The sequence below is a fragment of the Schistocerca nitens genome, chromosome 1 (genome assembly GCF_023898315.1).
Source record: "Schistocerca nitens isolate TAMUIC-IGC-003100 chromosome 1, iqSchNite1.1, whole genome shotgun sequence".
Lineage (NCBI taxonomy): Eukaryota > Metazoa > Arthropoda > Insecta > Orthoptera > Acrididae > Schistocerca > Schistocerca nitens.
The window spans coordinates 280,163,395-280,179,794 of record NC_064614.1 but is presented as its reverse complement, the minus strand read 5'-3'; the positions used below and the strand labels follow the sequence as shown (position 1 = coordinate 280,179,794).

The 16,400-nt window shown below is 42.0% G+C and overlaps 1 protein-coding gene across 1 annotated transcript in view; it reads right to left on the bottom strand.

Moving 5' to 3' along the window:
• LOC126248151 (ras-related C3 botulinum toxin substrate 1) overlaps positions 1–16,400 on the bottom strand; it is a 124,861-nt gene that overhangs the window by 16,880 nt on the left and 91,581 nt on the right. The gene's annotated exons all lie outside the window — the stretch shown is intronic.

Genomic DNA, 16,400 nt, shown 5'->3' with positions numbered 1-16,400 from the left:
GTAATACTATTAACAGTAAAATGTGGCTAAGAAATAAAGTGTGTACATGCAGTGCCCTCTGAATTCCCTATTTCCTAATCCAAAGAAAATTCACTGTTTTATGTCTGATAACTTCTGGTTCCCTTATAAATCATTCCAGTATTAGAGTTTTAACATAATGTCAAAACATGGAAAACTTCAATGAAATTCTTAACACTGCTGTTTCTCTTCACCTTTATATTAAGCAGTAGTCAACTGCAGCAACTTCTTTTCTACATTTCATACCACATGCATTTATCTGTCTGTCGGCATTGGCATCTTTACAGCTTAATCCATCAGATGTCATAATGTAAAGAAAAATACCATGATATGTATTAGTGTTAGGAAAAGGCATGAAACTCATACAGAAATACAGCAAAATCATGGCCATCATTAGCATAATTTCATTTCTGTGGTTATAAAAGTGCTATATTGTCATCGTAAATTTTCAGCTCCACTTAGAACATTCTAATCTTCATGTACGAGGCACAGCATTTCATTTAAACAATGAGTTACATGTTTCATAATGAGTAATACATCGATTATTTAACTAAGGAAACAATCAATTATTGACAAAATTATCCCCTCCTTCATCAAAGATACCAACCATTTCCTAGAACATCTGAAATCCGGACCGGTCCCACTCCCACCACACACCTTGCTTGTCACCATCGATGCAACCTCCATCTACACCAACATCCCCCACATACATGGTCTGTCTGCTGCTGAACATTTTCTCAGTCAGTGCCCACTTGATTCCAAACTTGAGACATCATTCCTACTCACATTAATCAACTTTATACTTATCAACAACTACTTCACCTTTGAGGGTCAGACACACAAACAGATCAGGGGTACGGCCATGGGAACCAGGATGGCTCCTTTCTATGCCAGCCTTTTCATGGGTTGCTTGGAGGGGGCATTCCTGGGATCTATAAGTCTTCAGCCCCTGGTCTGGTTTAAATACATTGACGAAATCTTTACCACATGGACTCATGGTGAGGCTGACCTGCTAAATTTCCTGCAAACTCTGAATATCCTCTCCCAATTAAATTTCCCATGGTCCTATTTAGAATTCCATGCCACTTTCCTTGATGTTGATCTCATAATCAACAAAGGCCAGCTACATACTTCCGTCCACATTAAACCTACCAACAAACAACAATATTTACATTTTGACAATTGCCATTCTTTCCATGTTAAACGTTCCCTCCATATAGCCTTGGCATCAGAGGCAAATGCATTTGTTCAGAAGCAAACTCTTTACTATAATTCACCACCATTCTCATCTCAGCCTTCAGCCTTCACTGCACATAATTACCCCACCATCCTAGTTAAAAAGTAGATTTCCTGGGCCATCACATCCAATCCTGGTACTGCTGATCCCGCCAAAAAAATAACTTCAGAGCACACCATTGGTGACTTAGTATTATCCTGGTCTGGAATACGTTAATCAGCTACTTCGACAGGGGTATGACTTCCTAAAATCATGCCCTGAAATGAGATCCATTCTATCATTTTCCTCACCACACCTAGAAAATCTTTCCACTGCCCTCCCAATCTCCGCAATATTCTTGTAACGCCCTATGCTCCTTCTGCACCCATCTCCCTACCACATGGCTCCTACCCCTGTGACCGTCCCCGCTACAAGACTTACCTATGCCCCTCGTACCACCTACTATAATAGCCCTGTAACTGGCAAAACATATACTACCAAAGGGAGAGCCACCTGTGAAACTACATGTCTTATATCAGCTGTTATGTAAACACTGTTTGGTCTTCTACATCGGCATGACTACCACCAAATTATTAATTAGGATGATGGGCATAGGCAGAGGTGTATACTGGCAACTCACAATATCCTGCTGCAGAGCATGCTCTGGAACATGCCATTCATGACCTTGGTGACTGCTTCACCACATGCGCCATCTGGATTCTTCCCTGACACAAGTTTCTCCTAACCCCGCAGTGGGAACTAGCACTACACCATGTACATGGTTCTAGCCATCCATCTGGCCTTAATTTACATTATGTTTTTCTGTCTCAGCATTTCTTCACTGTAACTGCTCTTTGCTTAACTCCGTTTTAGTTTTCTACATCTTTCATTGTCTTTCCCATCTATCTTTTTCAAATGTCCCCCTCCCACCTCGGGTCGCATACAATGCACTTAGCTTTTCACTCTTATTAACTCATGCATGATATTTAAGCAGTAATCTCTGTCTGCATATTACCCTGTCTTCCACCTTTAATCTCTCAGGTTTTCAAATCTTGTCTGATGCAGTTTCCAACAATCAGTCTTTCCTTCTCATTCTGTACTGTAAGTCCCCCCTGACCCGCAGTTCTGGGTGACCTTCCCGAAATCTATCCACTTTCCTATATCTCTCCAGTCCTTTTCCTTCACTCCTCTTCCTTCCCCTTCATCCCTTCTGCCTGAAGAAGGAGCCACTGGCTCCAAAAACAGTGAATTACAACCATCTTTTATGTGTGTGTTCTGCTGCTGCTTGGTGAGTAGATTTTATCTATCAAATTAAATAATTATATTATGAAAAGGGAAGTTGCTGCTCACCATACAGCGGAGATGCTGGGTCACAAACAGGCACAACAACAAGACTGTCACAAATAAAGCTTTTGGCCAGTAAGCCCTTCGTGAAGATTAGACGACAAACACTCAAGCAAACGCAACTCGCGCACACATGACTCCAGTCTTTTTGTTTGCCTATCTGCGACTCAGCACCTCCGCTATATGGTGAGTGGCAACTTTCCTTTTCACAATATTGTTACATTCCATCATGGATTTTCAACTGTTCAATTCATAATTATTTAACTGAGATTCATACATGTGAAAAATATATATTTAAGGGAGCACAGAATGACCTAAGTTACTCTGATTAATTTTACAGCTACAGTAAATATTATAGTAAGCCAAATAATAAGAATCTTTACTCTCTTCATACACTTTGGAACATATTTTCCAGAATAAACACCCTTCTTATGAGTCATTCTAAATTGTACATTACTGCAAGCTGTTTGACAAACTGCAACCCAATCAGTCAATTTCTCTGCCATAATTTCTTTTGAAACAATAAATTAGTAATAACCTACTTTCAAAACATGATGCACATAGCCAGTGTTCAACAAGTACTACATAAATCCAACAACTGCCCTTGAAAACTTACAGATCCACACAATGTGGGTCTGACCTGGCTAATGTATAGTTACATCCCAAACATACATTTAAATTATCAGTTGCAAATAAATAATAACAAAATTATCATATTCTGTGTAGTCCTTAAAATAAATTTTTTATATTATAGCATAAAAATCTATAGCAAAAATACTGAAAATGAAACTACAATCAAATACAGACAAGACCAATTTTCTACTTACCAGTTAGAGACTGACAAGCACAAAAACTTACAAAAGTTGACAGAAATTGTTGACTTTGTAAAACTAGACTTTTTCATCTGATAAGGAAGGAAAGCCCCCCCCCCCCCCCCCCAATGAAACAGGGACTTTGCCTTTGGTGGGGAGGCTTGCATGCCTTAGAGATACAGATAGCCAAACCATTGGTGCAACCACAAAAGAGGGGTTTCTGTTGAGAGGCCAGACAAACATGTGGTTCCTGACGAGGGGTAGCAGCCTTTTCAGTAGTTGCAGGGGCAAGAGCCTGGATGATTGACTGATCTGGCATTGTAACATTAACCAAAATGGCCTTGCTGCACTGGTACTATGAACGGCTGAAAGCAAGGGGAAACTACAGCCGTAATTTTTCCTGAGGGCATGCAGCTTTACCGTATGGTTAAATGATGATGGCGTCCTCTTGGATAAAATATTCCGGACGTAAAATAGTACCACATTCGGATCTCTAGGCGGGTACTATTCAAGAGAACATTGTTACCAGGAGAAAGAACACTTGTATTCTATGTATCGGAGCGTTGAATGTCAGATCCCTTAATCGGGCAGGTAGGTTAGAAAATTTAAAAATGGGAATGGATAGTTTAAAGCTAGATATAGTGGGAATTAGTAAAGTTCAGTGGCAGGAGGAACAAGACTTCTGGTCAGGTGAATACAGGGCTATAAATACAAAATCAAATAGGGGTAATGCAGGAGTGGGTTTAATAATGAATAAAAAACTAGGAGGGCGAGTAAGCTACTACAAACAGCATAGTGAACGCATTATTGTGGCCAAAATAGACACGAAGACAACGCCTACCACAGTAGTACAAGTTTATATGCCAACTAGCTCCGCAGATGATGAAGAGATTGAAGAAATGTATGATGAGATAAAAGAAATTATTCAGATGGTTAAGGGAGACGAAAATTAATAGTCATGGGGGACTGGAATTCGATAGTAGGTGAGGGAAGAGAAGGAAAAGTAGTAGGTGAGTGTGGAAAGGGGGTAAGGAATGAAGACGAAGCCACCTGGTAGAATTTTGCACAGAGCATAATTCAATCATAGCTAACACTTGGTTTAAGAATCATGAAAGAAGGTTGTATACATGTGTTGCGGCGACATGTAGTACGTGTTGCTTCACGCAGTGGAGAAAGGCAAAACAGAGCCATGCTGGCAACCGAGGTGTTGCGAAGTAAGCACGCACAGATAGCCTTGCTGACAGCAGCACTCTACCAACAGACTGACGCAAGGACGCATACAGACCGAGCGCCGAGCGAAGCCTGGAGAGTGCTGAGTAAGGGGAAGTGAGGCTAGCACGCTAAGTTACACTGCAATATACTGCAGGAGTAATAACAAAAAGCTACCACCGAGGGTAAAAAACATCCTCCTGCTGGATATAAATAGTGGAGCGCAGGCAGCAACAGACAGAAGCCACTAGGAAGCAGTTCGAATCTGAGGACAGACATAGTCCGTGTCTGAATGTTCAATCTTTGTAGGTGACGATTCCGGAAGTCTGTTCCAGCTCGCAGGAGTCATCCGTTCACCGCCAGATGTCAACTTCAGCTCTGGAGGTCGGCCTCAGTTCAGTCGGCACCATGGCTGACTAACTACGGCAAGAACTTCCAGCAGGACCGGCTGCAGTGCAGTCTTGGTCACAGGCGCCGCCGGGGACCGAAGCCCAGACTTCACGGCAACCCGGCCCCACGGCGCGTGGTCTGACCAATAAATAATTGTAAAACTCCACGCCGTCTCAGTCTTTGGCGCGGCCAATGTGTGTGCTGCTAACAATTGGTGTCAGGCGCACCCACGTCATGACTTTGACTAGCACTGTGCCGAGCAACCGAGAAACACCGAATACAGTGATTCCAGCAACTGCCTTCTCTCTGTGTTTTCTGTGTAGCTAGTCATGTCAAGGGTAACATTACGGGATGTGAGAATGTCATTTGAAAGGCCTAGCAGCCCTGTGGACTTATCGCAGTTTTGTGGGAATGATAGTCACGTTAACTTAGTACCATCTAAATGTGTAGTGTGTGGATTAACAGGTCACGTCGCTCCTTGCGATAAATTTGTACCAAACACTTGTGATGTGTGTGGTTTCTATGGTCATGTAACGGGGCAATGTAGTAAGTCTAGATGGCTTGCCATTAGATGTGCTAGGAATTAACTTGCTTCTGGGTAATACAATTTTATTTTTGTGAGGTGAGTTATACCACACGGAAAATGACAGACACACATGCTACCGGGACAAGTGACGCCATAGTCGCACTGACAGAGCAAGTTAAGAAACTGATTGAAGAAAATAAGTTGCAAAAGCAGCACATGCAGAGGATGGAGCAACAATTGTTGCAAACTACTCAATCAGGGTCGGGAAGCGATAGTGGACAATACAAGGGTACTGTCTTTTCCGGTGTGACAGATTGTTCAGCGGCTAATTTGATACCTTCCTTCTCGGGTAAAACATCAGGGGATGTAAATGTTTTCATTCGTGACGTACGTTGTACGGCTGGACTGTGTGGCTGGTCGGATGAAATGTGTTTGCAAATGGCGAGGTTATGGTTAGTAGGTGACGCAAAGATTTATGTGGCATACCACGAAAGGTTAAAGGATGCTACTACGTTCACAGAGTTAGCTGAGGGATTATTGCAAACGTTTAGGAAACAAAATAGTGCCAGATTTTTTAGAGAAAAATTGGGGAGGATGATGTAAAGAAACAGGTGAAACGGTAGAAGTATTTTCAGACATAATTAGGAGAACGAATGTGCACACGTATGAGTTAACGCAAGATGTGAGTGCAAATGAAGTTCTATTGAAAGAAGCAGAGAATAGAGCTTTAGATGCATTTTTGCGAGGGGTCTTGCCGGATTTTTCATGCCGGATACGGATGGAAAATCCAAGTGACTTAGCAGCAGCATTGCGCGTAGCTACACATTTGCAGGAAATGGATAGCACCACTAGAAGTCGCAATGACAAGAAAATTTTTTCGGCTTCCAAAGAGTGTTACCGTTGTGGGAAGCAAGGTCATTTTAAGGGACAAGTCGGGAACCTCAGTGTTTCAATTGTCAGAAAATAGGGCATAAGGCACAGCAGTGTAAAGCCAAGAAACAGGTTAATGATAAAGCAGGCAAAAAACTGTTAAACGAAAAAGGGAGTGTTCCAGCTGTCGGGAGGCATTCCCAGTAAAAAGAGGTACTCAAAGAGTGCATGAAGAGACGGATTGTAGTTTGATGGTCTGGATAAAAGATAAGTGGTGAAGAGTTTTAGTGGATACTGGAGCGCATGTATCAGTTGTCAGTATGGACCTCGTGGGCAAGAAAGGATTGGAAGTTCCGAGATACAGATTGCGCGCAGTAGGTGATAAAAAATTAGGTTCACTAGGGACAGCACAGCTCAAGTTTAAGATAGGGAACGTGTGGTTCTGGGAGCAAATGGAGGTGTTGTCAACTGTGAGACAGGGATTTTCAGCGATACTTGGGTTGGACTTTCTGATTAAACATCACACCAAAATTGACCTTTCAAAACATACGCTGGAACTCGATGGGAACTTGTTCTCAATGGGTAGCCGTTGCAAATGTTTCGGAGTCGCAAGGTGCACCGATAGCTAAGGTGATACCAACTAAACTGCGTACAAGTGCATTAAAGGTGATTTCGTGTGACAAAGTATGAACAGGTACAGTTGATCTGGGTACCGGTGGATGTCGATGTGCCACTACCTAGTAATGAGGTTTTAGATGAAAAGCATTGCTTTATTCGTAGGAGTGTATCACGGGTAACGGACATAAACGGGAAGTTTATGGTTCCGGTGAGTTTAGATAACTTTGGGCGGGATGATGTCGATCTGCTGAAGGGATTGGTAATAGCCACAGTAGAGTTAATGGATGAAGAGGACATCAATAGTTCGAGGCTAGACTATGATGTAAAGCAAACCGTCAGCACTTCTGCACTTTGTGACAAGGTAAATCATTTGAGGGGAAATGATCGTTCGGGTATGGAAGCATTATTACTAAAGTATAAAGCATTGTTTGAAGCACAGGGTACGTTACCTGCTACACCGATAACACAGCATCGTATTCCGACAGGGGATCACGCTCCGGTGTATCGTGAGCCATAGAGACTACTGAAACAATTACAACCAGTAGTAGAGCAATTAATAGAGCAACAAGTGGAAGATGGGATAATCCAGCACAGTAATAGTCCTTTGTCTAGTAGCATGGTCCTAGTCCCGAAGAAGACACCGGACGGGTCAAAAAAATTTCACTTTTGTTGCGATTACAGGCATTTGAACAAATGAATGGACAGTGGCGGACATATATCCGATTCCGTATATCACAGAAACGTTAGACAACCTAGGGCAGTGTAAATTTTTCTTTACTATGGATTTGCAAAGCAGTTATCACCAGATTGAAATATGTCCGGAGGACTGGCAAAAAGTAGCATTTACGACGCATTGCGGTCACTTCGAGTATAAAAGAATGCCGTTTGGACTAAAAAATGCTCCAGCAACATTTCAGAGGTTGTTGGATGGAGTCCTCCGCGGGTTGAAACCGAAAAATGCATGGTGTATCTGGATGACATTATAGTTTTTTCAAGAGATATAGAGCAGCATGTGGAACGGTTAGAGGAGGTGTTTAAAAGATTAAGAGGCAGCATGGCTAACATTAAGTTTGGACAAATGCCATTTTGCGCAAGCACAAGTAAATTATCTCGGGCATGTTATCAGTCAGGACGGGGTAAGGACAGATCCTCGTCTCACTTCTGCAGTACGAGATTTTCCAGTTCCGCAAACAGTTAAACAACTGCAATCGTATATTGGTCTTGTGAGCTATTATTGAAAATTCGTACAGGGGTTCACAGAAATAGCGAGGCCACTTACTAAGTTGCTAAGAAAAGGTGTTACCTTCCAGTGGACGTCAGAGTGCAAGAAAGCATTTCAAGAGTTGAAACGGATACTGACATCAGATCCAGTTTTGAAGTTTCCAGACTTTTCGAAGGAGTTTATACTACAATGTGACGCGTCTAATCACGCTCTTGGGGTTGTAATTGGGCAAGAAATTGATGGCAAAGAACATCCGATTGCGTTCGCGTCTCGTCAACTTAACAAGGCGGAACAAAATTACTCCACGACGGGGAAGGAATTGTTAGTGGTAATATACGGGATTTCGTACTTTCGATGTATCTGTACGGTAGAAGGTTTAAGGTTTTGACGGATCATTCAGCTCTGAACTGGTTATTAGGTCTGAAAGACCCAGCAAGTAGGCTAGTGAGATGGGCGCTGAAACTCAGTGAGTTCGATTATAGGGTGATACTCAAGCCAGGTGTGAAACATTACAATGTTGACGCATTGAGCAGGAAAGTGGCAGTATTACAAGTAACAGGGGTGACTGAAGATGAGTGAAAAAGGCCAAAATCCATGGATAGTGATTGCCAATTGTTCAGAAAGCAACCGCAGTTCCTAGTACAGGACGGGTTACTTTGCAGGTCGATGAAATGCGGCCCGCGCTTCGTCGCACCAACAACGTTAAGATCTGAAGTTTTGCAATAGGCGCATGACAATTTTCTTTCAGGACATGGCGGGAGAAGAGCTACGGATAGGCGGATAGCGGATAAGTTTTGGTGGAGGATACAACATCAAGACATGGACAAGTACGTCAGGAATTGTGTGCCATGCGCACAATGTGCCAACTTGAGCCATCAAAAGATTCAACTTCAAAGATTACCAGAGGCAGACAGACCTTTGCAACAAATCGGAATTGATGTATTAGGCCCATTTAATAGGAGTACAGCAGGGAATAAGTATGTGTTAACAGTGATTGACCACTTTTCTAAGTATTTAGTCATGGTCGCATTACCAGATCAGAAAGCAAGTGCGGTGGCACAAGCTTTAGTTAATAATTGGTTACTCAGGTGTAGGATACCTCAGTCCTTAATCTTGGATCAAGGTACTAATATCACATCTGATCTGATGAAGCAACTGTGTAAGTTACTGAAGGTAAAGTAACTACGGACTAGTCCATTCCACCCGCAAGCAAACGGACAAATGGAGACAGTGCATCGCACGATCGCTAGGATGTTGAGTCACTATGTAAATAGTCAACACACCGACTGGGATGTGTACTTGCAATTCGTAACTAGTGCATATAATAGTAAGGTACATATGTCGATAGGATTGTCGCCATACAAAGTGGTGTATGGGTGGAAGATGCCATCACCTTTTGACATGCTTCGTCCAAGGCTGGGAGCGGAGGGTAAGCATGTAAGGCAATTTGTGAAAACCATTAAGGAAGTATGGCAGAGAGTTAGACGAGCTAAGACGAAAGCGTTGGAACGACAAGAACGGATGGGAGGTACAACGAGGAAGTTGCCACCATACAGAGTAGGCCAATGGGTGCTACTAGCTAATCCGTATGTTCCAAAAGGGAGAACCAAGACTTTCACAAACAAGTTCCAGGGACTGTACCAGGTAGTGGAAATGACATCACCTGTCAGTGTAAAATTACAATTGCCTAACAAGACAACGGCGGTTCACGTTAGTAGAGTTAAGCCGTTCCAGGGGGTAGTAGATCCGTGTAAATGTACTTCTCCTTCTGGCAGAAAGCGAAAAGAAGTGCCAGAAGCAGACAGCAAACTGGGTATTAAGTATAAGTTGCGTTCGAGGGCTGTGAAGTTAGCAGTAATTATCATGTGTGTATTATTTTCGTGCACGGACTAGGGTTATTTTATTGGTATTAAGGGGTAGTGATGGGAGTTTTTTCCTTCACTCTCCATTCTGTAGGTGATGCAGGATGGGGTACAAGTGGATAGTATGAGGCGTAGTCCTCTGGCAGCTGACACAAGCTGGCCAGGTACAGGATATGCCGTTGTGAAGTGGGGTGTTGTTCGGGAAACAACCGGATGTGGTCCTCACGAGTCACGAGGGGACGCTTCGGCTGGCACTCAACATCCTGCAGGTAAGGAATGAGATGCGGCAGCTACAGGAGGTGGTATTGAATGTGGAAATGGTTGCATCTAAGAACAGAATATTACAGGATATGCAAGAAGAGTACAAGCTTTGGATAGGTCATGTAAGGAAATAAGGGAACAACTGCGCCAAGTCATGAGCATGATTCCAGGGAGGAGAAAGAGAGTAAAGAGGGGTTGGTTGAATGCAGGTGGGAAGTTGCTGAAAACAATTTTTGGAACAGCGGATAGAGACGATATTGAGTATTTGAACAATTCTTTAACAGTTATTCACGACAGGGAGGAAAGCATAGGGAAATTAGTGGATATACACACAACAGAGATATGGGGATTAGGTACAGAGTTGTTGAATGTGACACGCGTGGTGCATGGGATGGCTACAGGGTTACGAGCATATATAGAACAAACACAGAAATTATTGAATACAGATCTGGAACACGTAGAAACGTGATTGGATATAGTGGAAAGGAAGCTGGAAATGTCTAAATTGCTGCGGGAACTGGTTAACAGCATTTGTGATGTACGAGTGAGGATGGATGAATTGCAAGAATCAGTACATTACGCACTGCACGGGCAGGTGAGTGTGACGTTGATGTCACCAGAAAAATTCAGATGGAGTCTGAAGCAGGCAGAGGGAGAGTTTCCAGAGGGGGTAGAGCACGTAGTGCTGATAATTGAAGTGAGTGTGTCACTTTTTTATCATATGGCTAGGATTAAGGTAACAATGGATCTAGTTAAGATGTATATAGAGATTAGATTTCCAGTAACTAGTGTGGGGAGACAGTATCACTGTTACATCATGACTGACGGCTTCCCAGCCGCCGGTGCAGCAGGCATTGGCAGCTGACCTCACGGCGACGCGGCTCCGTGGGCGTGCCGGTACTGGGGCGCCAAGCGGCGACGATTTCATCTCAACCACAGGGCATCGTGGCTTCACCGGAGCACTGGTGGCCTGAGGCTTCCAAGTGCGATCAGCGGCACACGTTGCGTGCATTGTCAGAGAATCTACACAGCAGCAGCCAGGCGGAGGGATCTGCAGGGCTGGGCAGCGACGACGAGGGAGAAATTGTAAAGAAAGTTCAATAAATAATTGTAAAACTCCACGCCGTCTCAGTCTTGGGTGCAGTCACTGTCTCTGCTGCTAAAAAATGGTGCAGAAGTCTTAACACATGGAAGAGGCCTGGAGACACTGGAAGATTTCAGATGGATTATATAATGGTAAGACAGAGATTTAGGAACCGGGTTTTAAATTGTAAGACTTTTCCAGGGGCAGATGTGGACTCTGACCACAACTTACTGGTTATGAACTGTACATTACAGCAGAAAGGTGGGAATTTAAAGAGATAGGACCTGGATAAACTGAGAGAACCAGAGGTTGCAGAGAGTTTCAGAGATAGCATTAGGGAATGATTGACAAATACAGGGGAAAGACATACTGTAGAACAAGAATGGGTGGCTTTGAGAGATGAAATAATGAAGGCCACAGAGGATCAAGTTGGTAAAAAGACAAGGGCTAGTAGAAACCCTTGGGTAACAGAAAAGACATTGAATTTAACAGATGAAAGGAGAAAATATACAAATGCAGATGAAAGGAGAAAATATAAAAAAGCAGTAAATGAAGCAGGCAAAAAGGAATACAAACATCTCAAAAATGAGATTGACATGAAGTGCAAAATGGCCAAGCAAAGATGGCTAGAGGACAAATGTAAGGAGGTACAAGCATACATCACAAGGAGTAAGAAAGAACTACTAACAGCCTTGGGAGAGCCAGGCCTAACACAACTCTACCATCTGGTGAGCAAGATGTATGAGACAGGCGAAATACCCTCAGACTTCAAGAAGAATATAATAATTCCAATCCCAAAGAAAGCAGGTGTTGACAGATGTGAAAATTACCGAACTATCAGTTTAATAAGCCATGGCTGCAAAATACTAACACGAATTATTTACAGACGAATGGAAAAACTGGTAGAAGCTGACCTCAGGGAAGATCAGTTTGGATTCCGTAGAAATGTTGGAACACGCGAGGCAATACTGACCCTATGACTTACCTTAGAAGAAAGATTAAAGAAAGGCACACCTACGTTTCTAGCATTTGTAGACTTAGAGAAAGCTTTTGACAATGTTTAGTGGAATACTCTCTTTCAAATTCTGAAGGTGGCAGGGGTAAAATACAAGGAGTGAATGGCTATTTACAATTTGTACTGAAACCAGATGGTAGTTATGAGGGTAGAGGGGCATGAAAGGAATGCAGTGGTTGAGAAGGGCGTGAGACAGAGTTGTAGCAGGTATTAAAATCCAGGGAGAAGAAATAAAAACTTTAAGGTTTGCAGATGACACTGTAATTCTGTCAGAGACAGCAAAGGACCTGGAAGAGCAATTGAATGAAATGGACAGAGTCTTGAAAGGACAATATAAGATGAACATCAACAAAAGCAAAACGAGGATAATGGAATGTAGTCGAATGAAGTCAGGTGATGCCGAGGGGATTAGATTAGGAAATGAGACACTTAAAGTAGTAGATGGGTTTTGCTATTTGGGGAGCAAAATAACTGATGATGGTCGAAGTGGAGAGGATATAAAATGTAGACTGACTATGGCAAGGAAAGCGTTTCTGAAGAAGAGAAATTTGTTAACATCGAGTATAGATTTAAGTGTCAGGAAGTCGTTTCTGAAAGAAGTTGTATGAAGTGTAGCTATGAATGGAAGTGAAACATGGACAATAAATAGTTTGGACAAGAAGAGAATAGAAGCTTTTGAAATGTGGTGCTACAGAAGAATACTGAAGATTAGATGGGTAGATCACGTAAGTAATGAGAAGGTACTTAATAAAATTGAGGAGAAGAGGAATTTGTGGCACAACCTGACTAAAAGAAGGGACTGGTTGGTAGGACACGTACTGAGGCATCAAGGGATCACCAATTTAGTATTGGAGGGTATCGTGGAGGGTTAAAATAGTAGAGGTAGACCAAGAGATGAATACACTAAGCAGATTGAGAAGGACCTAGGTTGCAGTAATTACTCAGAGATGAAGAAGCTTGCACAGGATAGAGTAACATGGAGATCTGCCTCAAACCAGTCTCTGGACTGAAGACCACAACAAGAACAACAACACAAGAAGGAAGGAAAGAAGAAACAAATATTGGCTTTAATGCCCCGTTGATGTCGAGATCATTACAGGCAGAGCACAAGCTCGGATTGTGTCAAGGAAGGGGAAGCGAAATCAGCCATGCCCTTCCAAAGGAACTATCATGGCCCTTGCCTGGAGCGATTTAGAGGAATCACAGAAAACCTAAATTCATATAGCTGAATGCTGGTCTGAACCATCATCCTCTGAAATTTAAGTCCAGTTTCATCTGGAGAGTATTGGATGGACAAGACAATTCAGGAAGTAAGATGGAAAGGCAAGAAATGGGGCAATGACAATCAACACAATCACTGTTGACTATATCCTACCTACTGTTCCTCCCTTAACCCAAGCCCACAAAGTGACTCCTACTCATTTAACTTTGAGATAAAAGAAATTATTCAAATCACTACGAAAATTTAATTTTGATGGGGCACAGGAAATCAACAGTAGGAAGAGAAAGACAAGGGGAAGAAAAAAAAACTGCAAAACACTTCCTGAGACAGTTGTGATCTCTGGCCATAATTTATTGTTTAAGATTGGCAGATCAAAACTGAAGAAAGTGTGGAAAGGGAGAAAATTAAGGAGATAGGACCTGGGTACATTAACAGAACCTGAAATTGTCAACAGTTTCAAAGGGAGCATTAGACAGTTATTGACTGAGACACAGGACAGAACCATAATAGAAGTTAAATGTGTAGCTTTGAGAAATGCTACAGTAAAGGGAGCAAATCATCAAACCAGCAAAAGACAAGGTTCCTCCTGCCAAGATTGATATGAGAGCTATGATATGTCGCCATGCTGCTTGTGTTATGCCACCTATAGCACTTGAGAATGGCCTGCAAAGTTGAATTTGACCAATGGCGCAAAATGCAATAAATAAAAATACTTGCAAATAAAGTAACTAAACCAAGGTAGAACAATGCCTCTAACCATCAATTACACAAATGGAAAAGGAAGTAGATGAAAAGGGTATGGGAACTGTGTTCCTGCAAGAAGAATCCTACCGAATACCGAAGGATCTAAGTTGAAAAAATGCCCTGGCACACATGACATTCCTTCAACATTATTGAGATCCTAGGGAGAGCCAGTCATGACAAAACTATGCCACCTGGTATGCCAGATATATGAGACAGGTGAAATACCCTCAGACTCAAAGAACAATGTAGTAATTTTTGTTCCTCTTCATGTTCAATGGATAATTTGTATGACTGAGTGTAATGATGTGGAACAAGTCATTTTACATTCACATTACATATTAATTTGTAAATATGGCTATATGCTGACCATTTTTACAAATGTAAGTTAGTAACTCCTCCCCACCAAGTTTTACAGAATACAAATATAGAAATTCTCTTACAGAATAGAAGCAGTTGTCAAGGAGATATGTTTTCTGCTTGTTTTCAAAGCTAATTTCATTCTCTGACATTTTAGATCACTAGGTAAGCGATCAAACATTTTGTTGCAGCTTTGGCACCCTTTTTTGTGCTAACAACAAGCTTAGTATGGAGTACTGAATGTCATTTTTTCTTCTGGTTCATTGTAACTTCTGAACTATAATTGATTATTTACAAGCTTAATGAGGGAATAAATATACTGTGAAACAGTAGTCGAAGTACCTAACTCCTTAAACAAATGGTTCTTAAGTCTTTCACAATGGTGTGCTTGGATGAAGAGTTCTTGGTTTACTTGCTGTGTCAAATTCCCATATGACACTACTGAATGAAAATATGCAAAATATTCAGTTTACTGATTTGCCTCTCCCAAAGATTTGCAAGGATTTGAAGTGCAAATGTAACTGAACTAAATTGTTCCAAAACGTGTTTTTTCCAGTTTAAATTCTCATTCAGGATGAAGGCCTAACTATTTTGAAGTTCTCAACTTGGTCATTATTTTGTTACTATGTGTTAAACTTATCATTAGCGTAGTATCTCTAGATGTGCTGCAATGAATACGATATGTCATTTTGGAACTAAGAGTGTACCCATTAGTGCACAACAACTAGTTGTGCAGAACTGAGTATGTTGTGCCGTTTTGAAACTGAGTGTGTTATCACAAAAAAAAAACTCAATAACTTTCAAGGATATTCTTAACCATTTCTTCTGTTGCCACATGTACTTTTCGATTGATTACAATGTTAGTGTCATCTGCAAAAAGAACTATGCTGAAGTGCCAAAGAAACTGATATAGGCATGTGTATTCAATTACAGACATATGTAAACAGGCAGAATACAGTGCTGCAGTCGGCAACGCCTCTATAAGACAACAAGTGTCTGGTGCAGATGTTAGATTGGTTACTGCTGCTACAATGGCAGGTTATCAAGATTTAAATGACTTTGAACATGGTGTTGTAGTTGGTGCAAGAGCAATGGGACACAGCATCTCTGAGGTAGTGATGAAGTGGAGATTTTCCCATACAATCATTTCACAAGTGTACCATGAATATCAGGAATCCAGCAAAACATCAAGTCTCCAACACTGATGCAGCCGGAAAAAGATCCTGCAAGAACAGGACCAATGATGACTGAAGAGAAACGTTCAGCATGACAGAAGTGCAACCCTTCCACAAATTGCTGCAGACTTCAATGCTGGGCCATCAACAAGCAGGGCTTTTGGAGCCAAAGGCCCACTCGTGTACTCTTGATGACTGAATGACACAACGCTTTACACCTCGCCTGGGCCCATCAACACCGTCATTGGACTGTTGATGACTGGAAACATGTTGCCTGGTCGGACGAGTCTCATTTCAAATTGTATCGAGCGGATGACCTTGTACAGGTATGGAGACAACCTCATGAATCCATGGACCTTGCATGTCAGTAGTGGATTGATCAAGCTGGTGGAAGCTCTGTAATGGTGTGGGGCGTGTGCAGCTGGAGTGATATGGGACCCCATATACATCTAGAT